The following is a 17,925-nucleotide window of genomic DNA, read 5'->3' on the forward strand; positions in this document are numbered from 1 at the left end:
GGTAACAGGAAGTATTCTTTGGTGAGAAATCCAAACTAAACTTTTCCCTTTGGTAGATTTTAGAAAGGAAGGAACAGATGAGATATGAAAAAACGTCTGTTCTTGATTTGCCAGACCTCAGTGACTGCTCTTTGTCATGTAGTGTGCATTGGTTAGGTCAAATTTACAGTGTATTTGATGCAAGGCGTTCGCCAGGAACCCAACTGTTATGAACATGTTTATAGTTTTTTTTGTGTGTGGGATTGGGCTGTATTGTGCTTTATAAAACACTTGTAAAAGTAGCTAAATCAACATTTAAATAACTTTTGGTTTCAGCTTTTCCTTATGGGTTACTACACTAACACACATTTTGATTTGATTTGTTGGAATTGAATCCATCGAGGCCAGATTATCTGGCTTTAATCTAGTTTTTACTCCAGCAACAGATCTTGAAACTGACTGACTGACCTGACAAATGATGCTTTTAGAGCATACAGTGTTGTGGTTTTTGCCCTTGATTAGGAGTTCCTGATAAGAAGTAGACCTTAGGGTGTAACTAACATGTGGCACTGACAAAGAAAGCAGTTTCCCTCAAACTTGTGCTCCCCTTACAGACAGGACACAATGAGTCAGAACACATAGTCCATAAGCCCTTATTACAATCAGCTCAAACAGACCTGTCCGCCAATTACCCCCAATGGATCCATCGCTTTGTCCACTGGATGGAAGGATAAACTCTGTCAACACTCAAACGGGTCAAGTCCGATTGTTGGCTGTCAAAGGGCAGGACAGAGTGTCAGGATTGTAAGAAACAAGGCAGTGCAGGAGGACAGAATAAGAGGGAGGACCAACAATCCATTGGTGTTTGTGTTGGAGGGCCTTCTTTTCACACTTTATTTTTATGTGTGTAGACCACTGGGCCGAGGAGGTGTTTGTACGAGCAAAGAAAACTAATGATTCTCTTTCACCCCTTTTACTTGCAGCTCAAAATGTTTGCTGCTTTGCATTGCCCCAAGTGCCACAGCAGCTACCATGCACACACACAAACTCACACAGATATACACACACACACATATAAGGTGTTCGATCGACGTCTGTCTCAGTGATTAAGTGTTTTGCTTAAACAATGCCCAGCCAAACTGAACTCTGAAAAGCAGTCGAGGGCAAACCCCTTACATCACACTGCTGTGAACCAGCCGAGCGTGACGAAGACTGCAGTATTTTCTGCTTGGGACACACAACCTCATTCACACACATACACACAATGACCCTATTGCTCTTTGAAGACACTATACAGCACTGGTATAGCAAGAAAGTTGCATTGTGAGCTTGTAACACAGCATGAATGTTTTCCTAGCGCAGTCACAGGTTCACTATTGGATTTATAACTCATCAAACAATCGATTGATATAAGCATTGCGCAATAAATGAACAAAGTGTTGTTGTTTTTTTTATCACGCCTGACACATTGAACAGTTTTGGACTGTACTCTTTTTATTATGTTCTACAGAGACCCAACATCAAACTTCCAATTAGGACCTATTGACAGTGAAAAACTACCTTTGAAAACAGAAACCTTGAGCAAACCCAGACTCATAGGTTCACAACTATTTTTGAATTTGCTTGTGCTGAAACCATTAATTGCTGGGTAGCCACCTGCCGGCCACTGGTGGAACTTGATTTGTCAGGCAGAAACCTCAACAGAACCAGACTTATTGGTGGAAAGCCATCTGGTCACATACTTTGGTGAAAATCGGAAAGCTTTGCAGAACCAGGCTCATTGGCGGTCATGCATCTGAACAATTTAATTCAATGCTGGACTTCCAACGCTGAACTTAATGAGCAGCCATCTGGCCAGCCATTGGTTAAACTCTGTTTAGACGGGCAGAAATTTTGGACAGACTTAGACCCATTGGTGGACAGCCATCTGGACAAGCATTGGTGGAACTTTTTTTAGCACAACTGTTCTTAATGGTGGACAGCCATCTGACCCTCCATGGGTTAAAAGACGTTATAACAAGCAGACCATGTGATGCAAAGCCTCCCACCACTACCCGCCCAGGGAGCGCTGTAGCAATAGATTTCGATCAAAGAATTACACATTTGCAATAATTGATATTGGGTTAATGGTTATGTATACTGTTGTAGCTGCTTCAAAGTGTGGCATTGTTTCAAGAGGACATGCTTCTTCTTGTAATGAACTTTGTTTTATGTGACAGGGCTGTGCAGCTCTGCTCACAGCCTTATCCAGCTGTTACTGTATATTTTTCCCAACCTGCATTATGATCATGCAGCTTTTTTGGTGTATGTGTTTCCACTCAAAAACCCACTCACCAGTGTTTGTGTTTCGGTGGCATCTCGTCCTGCGGGCACTCTGTCTTGCAATGCTGCACAATAAAACGAGAGAACACGACAGTAAACAGGATTAGGCAATGTGGTTAAGAAACAGGAGAGAAGATCACTCTGCTTGTCATGTAGCCTGTGGCATGGTGACACGGATCACAACCCTCAAAAAGTCTTCACACAGTCAAGTAACTATCACTAGTATCTGATGTCGTAAAATACATATTATGCAGAGTAATGTATTCTGATCTTAACATCCTTAAAGTCTCAGGAAGAATTTCCTCATGCCCTGCTGACATCGCCAAATGGATGAATGAATGCCACCTTGAACTCAGTCTATCAAAGAGTGAGCAGCTTGTCATCCCAGACGGAGATTTGTGCAACCACAAATCAAGATTCAGCAAAGTATGCCTGGAACCTAGCTGACCGGTCAGAGCTTTCTGGAATGCTTGCATGCAAATCCTGCAACTCTTCACTTGTGGGTCTTCCTGCACCCCGAATCAAACCACCATTGTGTCACCTCGTGCTTTTCATACTGACACACAAGATTTTCTTTAGCACTGTACGGACACAAGACAGACCAGACTTCAGGGGTAATACAGCCAGAGAAAGACACTCAAAGAAGAAGCCTTGTTGAAAAAGTGAGTTGTGCATTTGGGTTTGAGGTAGATGAGCAATGATTAGTCAAATAATGCCAGAGTTTGACCCTGGCGACCACGGTTTTGAAAATCAAAACGCTACAGTTTCGTCCAACCCAAAGAAGACTGTGAAAGACCTACGATGAGTTTCAATCATCAACCAGACATTCTTCCAACTTTTTCTATTGATTATTTCTGTTATTTTTCTATCAACTAAGCAAGAAAGATAACCAATGGTTTAAAAACATTCTTAGCAGGCCAACTGAGGACTTTCTTTGAACACATGTACATGGAATGCTAAGAAGACATCCGGTGCAAGATTTAATCTGTTTAGAGTAGATACTTTACACTTCATGTTATTTCCATTGAGAGGTTGTCAGAGGAATATATTCATGTAATTCGTTACCATGATAATACCTGTTTCTGTATCCTGATGAGTTTCAATAATAACTCCCTTATACAGTTTGTTGCCTGGTGAAGTGTAACATCTTTTTAGTCAAATGTTGTTTCTTACACTTGTGATCTTGGCAGAAGAACATTTTTTATTTATTATTTATGGACACCTTCAATACTTAAAAAAAGAGTTGTTTAGGTGAAAACAGCATGAAGTACACATTTGATTAATCATTAATGTGTTGGGATTACAAAACCCGTATCTACTGTGTGTGATTAAAATGATTAACAGTGGAGCAATTTCATGTCTCAATAAAACCAGAAATAACCTAAATCTAAATCTGAGGTCCGACTCACATAAACATGGACACAAAGTAATGAATTCAGAAATTCTCCTCGGCGGTCACACTGATTTTATCATAAAAGATGATTTCCATTTAGAAACTCCCAGTCAGACGCAGTGATTCATCTGTCTTTCCAGAGAAGTTATAATAGCCATTTTTACACCTCATTGAGCCTTGAAGCAAAATTATGATAGGACAGGCTTGAAAACTATTGATGCTGCTGTCTATTTAATCGGATAGATGAATGAATCTGTTTGGAAAGAGGAGAGAGAAGAGGGGAGGGGAGGGGAGGAGGCAACAATGGCTACGCAGGAGAAAGATGGGGGGGGGAAAAGATGGCATAAAATACACATTAGTCATGTCTCTTCACAAAGACTGTGGGTTTGTATTTGTGTGTTTTAATCAAATTCATTCTTCCAATGTATTGTCACAAATTATTTGAGCCCCAGTATGAAGACACTGTGAAAGGAATCAGGCATTGTAAGAGACGAAGAGCTGGCAATGTGAATGAGTGTGTGTCAGTCTGTGTGTGTGAGCCACATTTTGGTCCACTTGGGGTCATAACTTGATGCATCACACTATGATGTATGAGAGCTCTGCTCAGGCCAAATGATCCTGTCAGAGGGGGGGAAGGATTCATGAATGAAAGAAGGGACAGAAAAGTTGTGTGTGTTGGGGGGGGGGGGGGGGGGGGGGAATTAAGGGATGAGAGGATGAGAGAATGGTGGTTTAAAAAGGTGCCAGGAGAGTAGGTCGGTGGAACCACATGGGTGTGTGTTGCTATGCAAAAATAAAAGGGTGAAATTTGATTAAGCTAGTGTGGAAGATAGGGAGAATGGAGAAAAAAAATGGAAAGAGGCTCTGGGAAAGAGAGCCAAATGAGAGGGAGTGGATAGATGGAGAGGCAGCCAGATAGATGGGGATGTTAATTTGGGTTGCAGGGACACATTGTCTCTGCAGCTTCTCGAGGATGAAGAGAATACACAGAGACAAATGAGGGAAATTAAATTAAATAAAAAAGAAAACAGAGAGGCTAATCAGAAGCTAAGAATCGAGAAGAGGACGAGGCTAAGCTGTAATTATATTAAAAAACTAAACATTTGTACACACAAAAAAATAAAACCTAGGAAAGCCTCATTGTGAGTTGCCCAGTCTGGCTCTAGTCCTAAACTATGATATAAGCACTCTACTTAGGAGGTGTTCTAAAATCATTGTGGCATTAAATGGATGAAAGTTATATCCAAGGACACACCTACCTCCCCCTTCTTCACAAACTCGCTCAGCCTAGAAAGCATCTTTCAAATTGTGTAGCTGGCAGAGACAGACTGACGCAGTGTGTAATCACTTTGTAATCTGGAGGCCATGAACAGTCTCAGTAGAAAGTTTGTCTTTAGATTGATTCTTTTTCCTTTACTGGAGCAAATGACTGTGTGATAGAGTTACAGTTAAAGGTCACTTATTACTGTGAACTCTTTTTCAACCAAAGAGTAAATAAGTCTCAACGGTCCCCTGAACATGTCTGTGAAGTTTCTTGCGAAAAATCCACTCCAGTCCTGTATTTGATCATGCATATAAACACCTCTATTTTGAACAATAGTTTGTGAGATATTTTAGTCTGGACGAAAGAGACAGACCAAAACATCAGTGCTGCCACAGAGCCAAGTTGCCACAGTGGCTTTAAGAAGATATAAAAAAACAAAACAGATTCTTTGAAATGAACTCATCATCAGAATCAGAATCATGTTTTTATTACCAAGTACATTTACACATACAAGGAATTTGTCTTCATGTATTGATGCAGAAACAATTAACATGGGAAATAAGGCTATAAAATAACATGTACTTTAATTAAATAAAATAGAATACAAGAAGCAATTACCAATATATAAGATAGAATTAAACATGTCAAATATAAATAATAATAATTTAAAAGGGGGGGTCATCACAGCAGTTGAATCACCACAAAGGTTAATCAGTCCTGCTGTATTTTCTTTCACCACATCTTTCCACCCTCTACCTTCTCCTTCCCTTATCCCTCCTCTCCAGCATCACTTGCCTCTCCTGATTACTCCTCCAGTCCGTCTCCTTGTCTCCCCTCCTCTCAGTCCCCTCCTCACCTGCTTCATCCGTCACCTCGGATTCTGCATCAGGAGGTTTTATTGCCAGGCCAAGTTCAATAGCTACTACAACCAAAATCCTTGTGTGTGCAGGCTTTGTGTCAGTCTCTGTGCGTTTTGTGATTTGAGCAAGAAGTGAAAACGTGTGTGACCTGATGAGTGTTTGTCGAAACTCAAGCAAACCGCTATCAGTGCAGGCAGAGACGACAGAAACGACTCCTGAATGACAAACTACAGAGGGAATCAGTCTTACTTAAACACTCCCTCTGCTTCTCCTCTGTTTGCAGTTCACTCGTGTTTGCTGCTCTCTCGTGATACATTTGACACCATCACGATCCTTGGGTGTAGATTTAATATGAAGTCTTACAGTAGGTATTGTGATATAAGTCCTTTTGTTTTTCCTTAACCCCAAGCCCGAGGAAAAGATAAAGAACCCGCTTTAAGAGACTTTATATCAGGGGTCATAACTGAAAAAAAAACACACAAAAAAACACATCACGTCAGTGTTTCTGAGTTTTATGCAACAGTTTTTTGTTCTGCTTTTTTCTATTTCTGACCTTGAAAAAGAGACAAAAAGTGGCTTCATTCTTACCGTTTGTTCCTCCGTCGAAAAATATGATCTCCAAACGAGGGCTGCAAAAACAATAACGTGAGCATTGGCAGGGAACACATCACAAAAGTCTTAATTTATGGCGTGAGAGAAAAAGAATTACATGAAGAAAGAAATACGACTCCCTCAGCATTCTTACATTTTACCTGTTGGACTGGATATAATGACCATCCCGCCTTCACCGTTGATGAATTGAAGTGAAGCAGCTCGTTTTCAGCTCCCCTCCGGTTAATTGTTTCCTCTTTAATGGCAATAAAAACTGATTTATAGTTCTTTAGGGTCCAGGAGGAACATGCAAACACGTCAGATGGGGTCCTTGTTTACCAAAGAAAGAAATTCTATTTAACATACGATGCCTGGTGTTTTCTCTTGTAGTATGAGATGGGTTTTCAGCAATTGGATTTATCACCCACCCCCTCTCGTGTTTTTGGGTTACGTTCCCTTCTGCTCTTTTTGTTGTGCACGTCTACAGAAGAGAAAAACCTTTGGAGTACTGCAGAGTTTGCCAAGCAGCCAGCATTTACACAAACACGGACACTGTTCAAATTCTGATGCTGACTAGTGAGCGCTGACTCCCTTGGGTGTACCGGCTGCCCTTCCAGTGGCATCAACAAAGGTCAAAGTATTGATCACTATTTACTCTCATCGGCTGTGTGAGTTAGTGAACGCAGTGTGTTTTCTCACTCGCACACATTCCTCCTTCAGAGTGAGGTTGTCAGGGGAAGGACTTTAATGTGGCGTTCAAATAACACTCACTCCTACATTATCGTTTGAGGTTATACAATCAAGGAATCCCTTACTGATAATGGTCAACCTCCTCCTACATAAAAAAAGAAACACACACACACACACATACACTGATGATGGTCAGGGGAAGGACTGCAATGTGGCTTCTGAGTTACACACACTCCTACATCATTGTTTCAGGCTATACAGTCGAGGAATCTGACACTGATTATGTTCAATCTTCAGCCTACATACAAAAAGATTGAACACACGCACAGGCAGAACATGGTTGTTGAACGAAAGAACCAACGAATCCCACACACATGCATAAACTCACATGTTTATAGACACATACTGACATGCATGGACATTTATTTGCACCCACACTTTGCTTATGTAATGTACTTGTATGTGCTGCTTCGCCAACTGAAACCACATTTCATGAAAACTAACACTCACTGGATGCTCACTCGGCTTGTGCTCATTATATCTGCGTGTTGTGTCGAGTGGCAGGTAAAAAGAGCCGAGTGGTTTAAGGACTGGTATGATAACTGAGTCATGAACTGTTTGTGACAAGCGTCAGAGGATGGGAGTGAAGAGTGTGTGTTTTGTGTGTGTGTGTGTGTGAAGAAGGATGAACAGGCTAAAGGGTAAGCTAAGGGCTGCAGAGTCAGAGTCTGTTTGATCCAAAGCTAGCTTTGCATGAAAGCGTGAGAATAGAAACTGAAGATGAAATTGACTCCTGGGGCAGCTGAGTGCTCTTTCTTTTCCACACAGGAGCTCTGACAAAACAGTTTTCTTTTACAACTATCCTCCCTTTTCTCTCTTCTCTTCATGTTTTAACCCCTTCCTCTGTACTCCTCTTCTCTTTCATTAAATACAATCACATAACTTGTGCAATCAAAACACATCTTGTTTTATACCATTTTCTTTTGCCAAATTGTTCTCTGAATAATGATTAAAAAAAATGCCAGTGAAATGAAACCCAACAAATTTTGGCTACCTATACCAAATAATCTGAATGTAAATGCTAAGGCTAGCTCTTCAAATCAGTAGAATGCCAAATTGAGCAGCCAGAAATTCAGCCAGTCTCACAGATGACTGGAGTACATCCTGAATTATGTACTCATTCAAAAACAGACTTTGACTCATGAATCCAGAATGGTTTTCAATCAGAAATAGACTCTGAATCGAATCGTGACCCCCAAGAATCGAAACTGAATCCAAACATGAGACACCCAAAGATTCCCAGCAATACCACTCAGCACTACTACCTACACTTGTGGTCATGTAAGCATTATCATAGAAGAGGCAGTTCTACTAAATATCAGCACAGCTGGAATTTGGTCACAAATGCACAAGGCCAACGGCTAAATACAGGAGATAATCATGGCCTATGAAGTGTAATCGTATTTTAACGGTTTATATAATTCTACAGATTTGTCTTTGAATGGAATCTATGAAACCTTGGTGCAGCCTTTCCATAACTGTGATTATAACTGCACTCTGCTATTATCTACTCAAATAAAATAAAAAACACTGTAAGGCTACTTTAGGGCAAATGCTTTTCAATCAAAAAATTTAAATTAAACTAATTTCTCTTTTTTTGTAAGACATAAAATGAAACACAGGTTGACATTTTCTCATTTTAATCCGACAAGAGGACTCCTGCAAAAAAAAAAAAAAAAAAAAAATAGAAGAAGCTTCCAGACTTCATTAAACCATTTTTACTGTCTGGTGCGTTCAATGACAGCAGCAGTAGCTCAGTGTGCATGTTGAATGGATGCTCTCTTATCTAATCAGCTCATGCTATGGTTGCAGGTGTGCACTTAATAAGTCTAACAAGTCATGTCGCCGTGGGACGTTAGCAGGCATTGGATCAATGCACATGTGACATCAGTGCATTATCTTGACTTAATTATAGTGGGTCTCTCTATATCGAACCACACTTCCTCTCTCCGTGACATATGTGAAACATACTGAACACTCAGGTTTGTCTCACTGAAGCAAATTTAGTGGCCTAATACAAAAAAGCAGCTATATACTGTATCTTTAGTCCTCTTGGCAAAATGACCTATAGGCCTACAGGCTAAAAACAACCTCTAGGCTTTTAAGTAATTTATTTTTAGTAGTTTAGTTTAGTAGTTTATGCCCTTCTTTTTTGGTACTCTAATATAGTTCTTTTTTGCAACTTGTGGGTTATTTGTAACTGATGTGGCTTATGCTAACAGGGGGCTAACTTGTTGAACATGGCAGTGTTAGCAAGCTAGAGAAACCAAAGGGTTGTGAATTTCCCCGAAGAAAGAATGACTGTTTTTTTTTATAGTTTTTTTAAAATCTTCATACCTGACTTGTTGGCTAGCTCGGATTAGGTAGCAGATGTAACAGCTTGATAACTATAGTTGTGGTTTTAACAAACAGAGGGCTAACTGGATAAACATGGTAGCCGGGAAATGAAATAGAAAAATAAAAATACAGAGTTAGCTAGCTTCGATTTGGTCGTATCTAAGCACGTAGCCTTGTTAAGTTAAATAAAAGAGATGTGTTTTTTTCTTATTAAAGCTGCAGGAGCAGTTTGTTGTGGCTAACTCCGTGAAGGCTAACTGGCTGTTAAACTATTACAATAGATTTTCGTTATAAAATTCTCAACAACATGTTACAATTAATACCATGTTCTAACAAAAAAGGAAATATTTTTTCCTTATTGTGTAGCTGCTGTAAGGCTGTAAAATATCTGTCTGGTTGGTGGGCTCCTTCCTGTCTACTTTCTACTCTTGCCTGTGCATACTTACCTTTAAGACACAGTTGCAATCATGAATTATTCTTATTTAATGTGAGCTTTACTAATAGCACCGATTTAATCGTTAATTGATTGATGGCTAAAGTGATGTAGGTTCCTCCTTCCTTGCAGAGTCATGTCCAGAGACTCCTTCATCCGCATTAGTCCTTGACTGAAATTAGATTTTAACTGCAATGCGGCTGGCTTGCAGTGCACCGCACACTACTAGCCACTTGGAATAATGTGTGTTAATGGACCATCCACTTAGGATGACTCTTAAACTTTTACTGTCCATAAAGACAAAATAGAGTTAGACATCTGCAGGATGAGAGGGCAGAAGAGGCGCTGATTCGTCCATGAATACCAGCTTTTTTATTCTCATGTTTTTTTCATAAAGTGCAGCATTTAGTTGTGTGAGAATACCAAGTTGCCCTTGGATTAACAAAAGAAACACATGAATGCCAGACGGCCGGATCAAGCCGTCTGTGATAGACAGTCGTTGTTGGTTATTTTAATAGCGTGCAGATGTGTCCATATGCTGCTTGTGTAATTTAAGCCTGAGAGGATTTAAGAGTCGAATCATCTTCAGAGATTCTCTCTTTTTTATGGCTTGACACTTGTGATTGGTCAGAATTCGATATCCTCAAGAGCTCACACACACACACCACATGCTATAGCAAACACATTTCTCTGCACACAATTAATTCAAGGTCAAAGGCTTGCAGCATGTGAAGCATGTGTTTACATTCACTGCACACGTGCCTGTTTACATACTCCCAATTTACATGTATAGTATATGGAAATTAGTGTAGAAGTAACATATAGCATATATGCCACAGGGTGGGTGTGGGTGTGTGTTTGTGTGTGTGTGTGTCAATACATATACTGTGCATGTAGGTTAAGTAACTGCCTCATTAATTTGTTCCCCCCCATCTGTCGTTATTCTTTAATTGATGTGAATTAATTCACTGGACAGTTGTTGGTGTGTTTGAAACACTAAAGCCCCGTCGGCTGCCTCGTGTGTGTAACAATATCATATAGCTGTATCTGTCGTAACTCAGACATGAGAGGTTACATATCACACTCATTTTTAACCTCTTTAAATAAGTCTTCCCAAAACATGTCTTTGACGTTTGGTCTCCAAAACTCCACTCTGATCCTGTATTTCATTACGCCTATTAACCCCTCTATTCTAACTTCTCTCAGTTTAAAGTTTTCTTTCCCTCCCCTCTGATTCGCTGTCTCTGAACATTAACTTGTTCTCACATTACAGTGCTTGAACTCATATATCTTCTACTACTCCTTGACAGCTATTGTCAGAGTTCACACTTTTCTGGCAGCCAATTTAAACCAAAGCAAACTTTCAGTAATTTGGGAACTCATTTTGGGCTCTGTGTCTCAAAAGCTGATATTTCCATTATGCTTATATTGGACTAATCTTACTAAATCTATATTTATGCTGAGGTTTTAAGATTAACTTTGAAGAGGAATCCTACTTGTCAGTTTGAGCTTGTTATAGGCAACAATAAGAATTTTTTAAATGAAGACAAAAAGTTGTTTCATTGCTATAATGTGCAGCTCAGTCTGCTGTATTGTGCACATCGATGTAACCACCTCCCTCCGTCTTATTCATATGGCTGTAAAGAAGGAGACACATAATGGATTGAGAGACAATTCCTTTGAACGTGAAGCTACTGTAGTGGCATTAGCAGCTTTAGAATATATCTCATTATATTTGTGCTCAAGTGTGTTTTCAGAATCAGCAGAGGTCTACTGAGCGAGCAGTATGACAACCTTATTGATGCTGACTGATGACAGGAGTGGAGAGATATTGGCGAAGGTGATTAAGACGTTGATGACAATAACCTTGACACTGAATGCTTTTGATAGTCCCAACACTGCCCTGAGAAATCTAATTTAGCAGACTTGCTTGGGCCACGGACGGAGACGCAGAAAAAAACCCCCCTGACAATCTTCAGTCTTAAGAGTAATACATCTTCCTCCCTAAATCACATCCAACAAATGAATTTTTTCTCCGCAGCCATTGGCCTGGTCCTTTTGCTCTCCATCATCCTCTCCTCTACATTGCCAAGGCTTCCTTTTTGTGTATATAGACAGGTCAATTACTCTTTCAGTCTCTCGGTATCTGTGTAATTTTGATGGAGGGTGAGTTGTCAATATCTGCAGCCCCTGCAGCGAGGTGTGTCCCGCTTGCATCGAAAAGACTTGACTATGTAGTCAAAAGAGGAGAGATTTTTGTAGATGCCTTCATGTTTACACAGAACAATTATTACATTTGTGTGCTTCACAGGCACAAGGCAAAAAAAACAAAACACACACACACACACACAGCACATGGACACAAAAACAGACTGCTGATGAGATTGCACTGGACTTCCAATTAACAGGTAAATCATGACTCTTCCCTCCTGTCTTCTTCTCATTTGTTTTGCTGTCAAGAACCCCCCCACCCCCCCCCCCCCCACCCCCCCCCACACACACACACACACACACACAAACTTTATCCATGTTTTTATTCATTTATAGATCCATCTTTTCTCCTATCCTCTGGCTCAGTTTGTTTTTGTTAAATTTATTTTCATTTTACTTATAGTCACAGATAAAACAAAATAAAAAAATAAAAAGTACAAATCAGACAGTGTCAGACAAAGACAAACTGGTAGCGCTATGAAAGAAATGGAACGTTATATGAGCCCAACAAGAACTACATTGACAAAATCAATATTGTGCTGCTCTAAAATAGATCTGTTTGTCTTAAAAACGACATTACTACACTACCCAGCCCTAATGTGAAAACAATGAGGCGTGATATTTTCCAGAACAACACCTGCATACAAAAGAGTTTCTTGTAATATCATCAAATAACTGTTGATATTCATACCTTGACCTTGTGTTAACAGATGACTCTGTTTTGTAGGTTTATTTGGTGAAGTGTTGTTTCAGCTTTTAAAACGAAGATGTCAGTCCTTAAAGAAATTTGACAATGTGTCAGAAGCTATGTGGAAAGTCAAACGTCTTCAAGGTTGACAAGGATAATTCAAAGATTTCGCTTCAGACAGGACCTCATAAATGCACATTTTAATCATGCAAGCTCTGTCACGACCCCGGATGGTTTTCTTGTTATGGATATGGCTCAACGTTGGCCTTGGGTTGGTTAAACTTTACCCTCGGTTTGAGTTTTTCCTTTTCTTAATTTCCATTACCTTGCTTTCTCAGCACTACCCTTCGCTCTGTCCATCTATCGAAATTCCACAAACCCTCCTGGGATTCATTGACCTCGAGCCCTCTATCGCCTCACTAGCATCACTCTTTCCTTTCAACTTTTCTCTTCTGCTCTGTCAGAATTCCTCTCCTGCCATTCCTCTTTTTAATTTAGCTTCTTTCATCATCCTCCTCTATCTCCCTCCCAGCTTAGCTTGTCACTACTCGATCACATTCTACTCTCTTTCCCTCTTTTCCACTGTCCCTCTGCTGAGCCTTTTGTCGGCCTAAGGAAAACTGTTAGAAGCACATGGCACACCACAGGATCACGGCATAAACCTCTAAGCCTATCTGTAAGGTGGGTTGGTGGAAGCTGATAAATGTAGAGGATTGCACCAGCAAGTGGGTTGTAGAGGGGAGAAAATGAGTTGTCACCAGGTTACACCAAAATAAGATAAAGATGGTGGAGTGGAAGGTGAAAGAGAAAAACGGTAGGACAGGTTCCAAAGATTTAGACTTTTGGAGTGTCGGGTTTGTGAATTGGTCTGGATAAGATGAGGAAACAGTTTTCTTGAAAGAAATACAGAACCGAGGCCACAGCGGATGACGAAAAGTAAGATTTTATAATGCTGGGTGGATAAACGGGTCACTGCAATGAAACGATCAATATCATCCCAAGAAAAGTAAAAATAGCATTTCTGGTCTGCAACTCCTTTGTTGGAGAAGAAGCAGTTTGGTTTCTTAAAGGCTATCAGTCAGAGCATCGTTCAGGGCGGCTGTGGATCCGTGGTAGATATGGTTGTCTCTCTAACAGAAGGTCGGGGGTTTTGATCCCCCGCTTGTACCTTGAATGCTATATTTCCACGATTCGCCCCTTAATTGTTGATAGCATGATGGACCAAGGTGTGAGCTTTCATGATGGCAGAAGTTGTAATGTAATGTAACCATCTTAACCTGACTTTTTGTTTTTTATTTCACCATAACATAAATGATGTGTATTTTACAGTATAGTGAAACCTAATAAATCTCTGCCACTTTCAAAATGGTTGTGGCTGGATAGAAACTCAACATCGATAAAGCATTGATCATCAGTTTCAAAGCTGTCTTGTAAACACAGTCCCTTGACAGTAAGCGAGATCATACCAGCTTTTGTTGTCAGTCCCACAGCACAGAACGCTATTGCTGTCTTTTAAGTCAATAGCACACACATTTACTTTGACTTACACTCATCGACCTCTACCATCCGACTCTTCCTAAAGGTCAATGCGAGACCTCCTTCAGTATTGGAAACAGCTGATGTTTGCTGTGATATATAATCACGTTCCCCAGAGGGATGACTCCTGTTCAGGAAGTGCTGCACTGTCTGATGTACAGTACTTTATTGTTGGGGTTAGCGATGAAGAGTAATCGGGCAACTTGCTGATTCTTTTTCTTGATCTCTGCACAACGTAGTCGAACTATTACTCTGATATCATGAGGCAACGGCCAGCTTTTGTTTAAGTCTATTTCCTGGTGTAACTCGAACATAAGCTTCCAGAGTGTGGACTTCATTACACAAGTCAGTAAACAAAACTGAACAGTAACAGTCCAATCATCTCAGTCGCCCTTATTAGTCATCAAAGTGTGATACTCAAACAAAAAACAAACCAAAAAAAAAAAAAACTGGAAAAATACATCAGTGTGTTACGCCTTAAAACATAAGGGCAAGCATGTCTGTCATAGTAAGCTAGTTATTGCCAAAGGGCACCTCAATGTAACCGTAATGTTGTACTAAATCAATATGATAACAACGGTTTATCCAATGGTCTGAAGGGTAAACTGTGTTACAAATACATTTCCCCCCCCTCAAAAACAGTAGGCCCCTTCATCAGCCACGTTTGTTATTCAGGTTGTAATGAAATCAATAAATTGTGTTCATTATTTAGAGCAATCTGCCCCTTTCTTATTGTGGGTCCAAGTCGGGGTGGGGAAAAAGGTTGGGAACCACTGCCTCAGGGGATTAGAGAAAGACTTGTTTTACGAGGTACAACTTGTTTATACGATAGTAAACAAGACTTGACATGAAATGAAGAGTTAAGGAAAAGAGAGACAGTGTGAGGCAATATGAAGGTGAAGAAGAGAGTTTGGATCAGATGGGCATTAAAGGACTGAGGAGGCCAGTTGGGGTTTGAAGTGTGAGAAATAGAGAGGTGAAATCAATACGATACAAAAAGAGAGGAGGGATTGAAAGAGGGAAGGGGGGGGGGGGGGGGGGGCAAAGAAAAGACGAGTATAAGAAAAGAAGTCCAGCTGGTTGGAGAGGTGGGAACAGATGATTATTAATAGATGAATAAATGAGCACAGACTGGAAAATGATACAGATGAGTTTAGCAGCGAAACATCACTGACCCCATCCTGAACTGGACACTCTTTTTTTTGGATCCAAAAATAGTCGAGGGGAGCATGTATAAAACACAAAGAGCAGAGGTTCTGCTCTTTTACTGGGCTTCCTTCTTGAACTCACCTGACCCTTCTTAGACTGTAACATCCATCAGCAAATAATCAGGTAAGATATTATATAACACGATGAAATGTATTTGAAAAGCCTTTTTCCCCCAGTTATTGCTTGCTACAGAAAACACCTGACGATGCGTTCTTCTCCACTCCTTGATGTTTCTTTGTAATCCAATGCGTGATTGATAAAACCAATAGAAGGGAGTTATAAATAACGGAACGCTTGAAGAAGTGCAATTTACCGTATTTTAGTGGCTCCTCTGATTGGATTAAGATACGCAGACTGTATATCAACAAGACAATTACCTTCTGACAGCAATGGTTTGCTGCCAAAAAACAGGGCACAGGTGTAATTTGATTGCAGTGCTTAGTTGTGGTATCGTTCAAGGTCATATTTTAATTACACCTCTGAGATAAAATACAGTCTCCCTACGAGCTCCAGGGAAGCGTAACTTTGTCAAAATGCTGATACAGTGAAAGGCGTGAAGTTCCTCTTGAGAATTAATTTCCTCTGATTCAATAGCTGATCACAGTTCTTTTTTTTTTTTTTTTATGTTGCACGTGCTTGTAAAGTAAATGCATAATAGCAATGAATATTCATAGACAGAGCATCATTGAGGGAGAGGCTGTCTCAGTTAATTCATGAAAAGGACGTGATATTTTGTTAGTGCGGCAAAATGAAAAAAGGGCTACTTTCCACCACTCTTCATGCGGTTCCTTTCAAAGGACATTTTTAGTTGGTTTCGTAATATTTTTTTGTCTACGTGCTCAAGACATCTCACGTGTCTAAAGAGTTCCTTCATTACACTTGATGATCTTATTGCATTACCAGTCTTTGTTTTTTAGACATTGATTTAGATGCAGTTTTTGTATCTTGTAACAATGAGGACATGTTAGCATGCCTACATGCTAATCTTGAACCAATGTGTCAGTTGTTGTGTTGTACTGTCTATGAATGTAATGGATGTGCTTTATGTCATTTAATAAAATATTGTCAATGAAGAAATTGAAACCTCAGGAAGAGTAGCTACCTGAAGCTAATGGGGATCTTAACAAATAAAAAAAAATGAAATTTAAATGACCATGCATGTTTTTTGTCATTTAGAACAAAGCAGCATGCTGGAAGGAGAATAAAGCTGAAAGCAGTTTTCCCTATAAAACTGTTCCGTTATGAAACACACACACTCAGAAGTCTTGTTGTTGCCAAGCTATTACTGTGTGGTTAAGCCTGTGCTGTACCTGAAAGGATTAGACAGTGGACATTGGTGATAACAGTGAGCTGATCCCTAGGCCTCTACACTACTCTTATCAAATCCATTCCCCCACTACTGTGTGTGTGCGTGTTTGTGTGCGTGTTTGTGTGTGTGTGTGTGTGTGTGTGTGTGTGTGTGTGTGTGTGTGTGTGTGTGTGTGTAACATGGCTGCTAGCATGTTTTTTGATTAAACTCAATTGTACCTTCTCTATAAGCAGCTCAGTAAAATCAATACAGACTATAAAACACACTAAATTGCTACATTCTACCCATCAAGAGTAATTGAAGATCAACTCTACCGATCAGCAGTTTAGATTAAGAGCTTATACAGAGGCTATTACTGACTCTTTAAAGAAACTGGACAGAAATGTGAATAATCGTTATCAAGACACATACATGCATGGTAGAGCTCCTAAAAAAGTTTAGAACAGTTAAAGACACACAGCCTCACAGCTTGAAGTATGTATGAGTCTTACAAAAACAATGCACATTGTTAAATAGAAATAAATAATACAGTAACCCAACAGGATGAAGGGGAGAGTCAATACACAACACCCTCAAATGCTGTTTCTGCAGAGGATAAGAGTTCACCTCCAGTTCACACACACACTGCATGATCTGGCACCCAAAAGGACTATTTTTCTGCAGCAGCACCCCCCCCCCCCCCCCCCCCCCCCCACACACACACACACACACACACACACACACTCTATAGCTACGACATCACAACACAGACGCCTCTATAAACAGACACATTGCGTTGGAACTGGGAAGGCTCGTGTTTCTTGAAATCAAAGTACATACTTCTTTAAGCCCGCCACCTTCTTACCCTCGCCTGCTTGGCACAGTCTCTGTAACTCATAGAAAAGAACACACATTCACACGTTCGTGCAGCTGTTACAGGACACTGGAGAAGTGGCAGCCCTGCAGCATTCATTAGGTTAGGTTTCCCCACACATAAAGAGAACATTAGGGTGATGGGGACTTCCCACTAAGGATACCCTGGTCTCACATACATTACTTCAAAG

General features: G+C 40.2%; 1 protein-coding gene across 2 annotated transcripts in view; it reads left to right on the plus strand.

The window, feature by feature from the left end:
* The window catches only part of pvalb6 (parvalbumin 6), a 34,337-nt gene that overhangs the window by 11,487 nt on the left and 4,925 nt on the right, over positions 1–17,925 (plus strand). The window contains exon 1 of one of the 2 annotated variants that reach the window (XM_079366187.1): positions 15,610–15,696. The exons of the other annotated variant lie outside the window; for it this stretch is intronic. The gene's annotated coding sequence lies outside the window, so the exon portion shown is untranslated. Of the gene's footprint in view, positions 1–15,609; positions 15,697–17,925 lie in introns of those variants that run through there. 2 annotated transcript variants of the gene reach the window in all.

This window comes from Symphodus melops (genome assembly GCF_947650265.1).
Source record: "Symphodus melops genome assembly, chromosome: 17".
NCBI classification, from domain to species: Eukaryota; Metazoa; Chordata; class Actinopteri; order Labriformes; family Labridae; genus Symphodus; species Symphodus melops.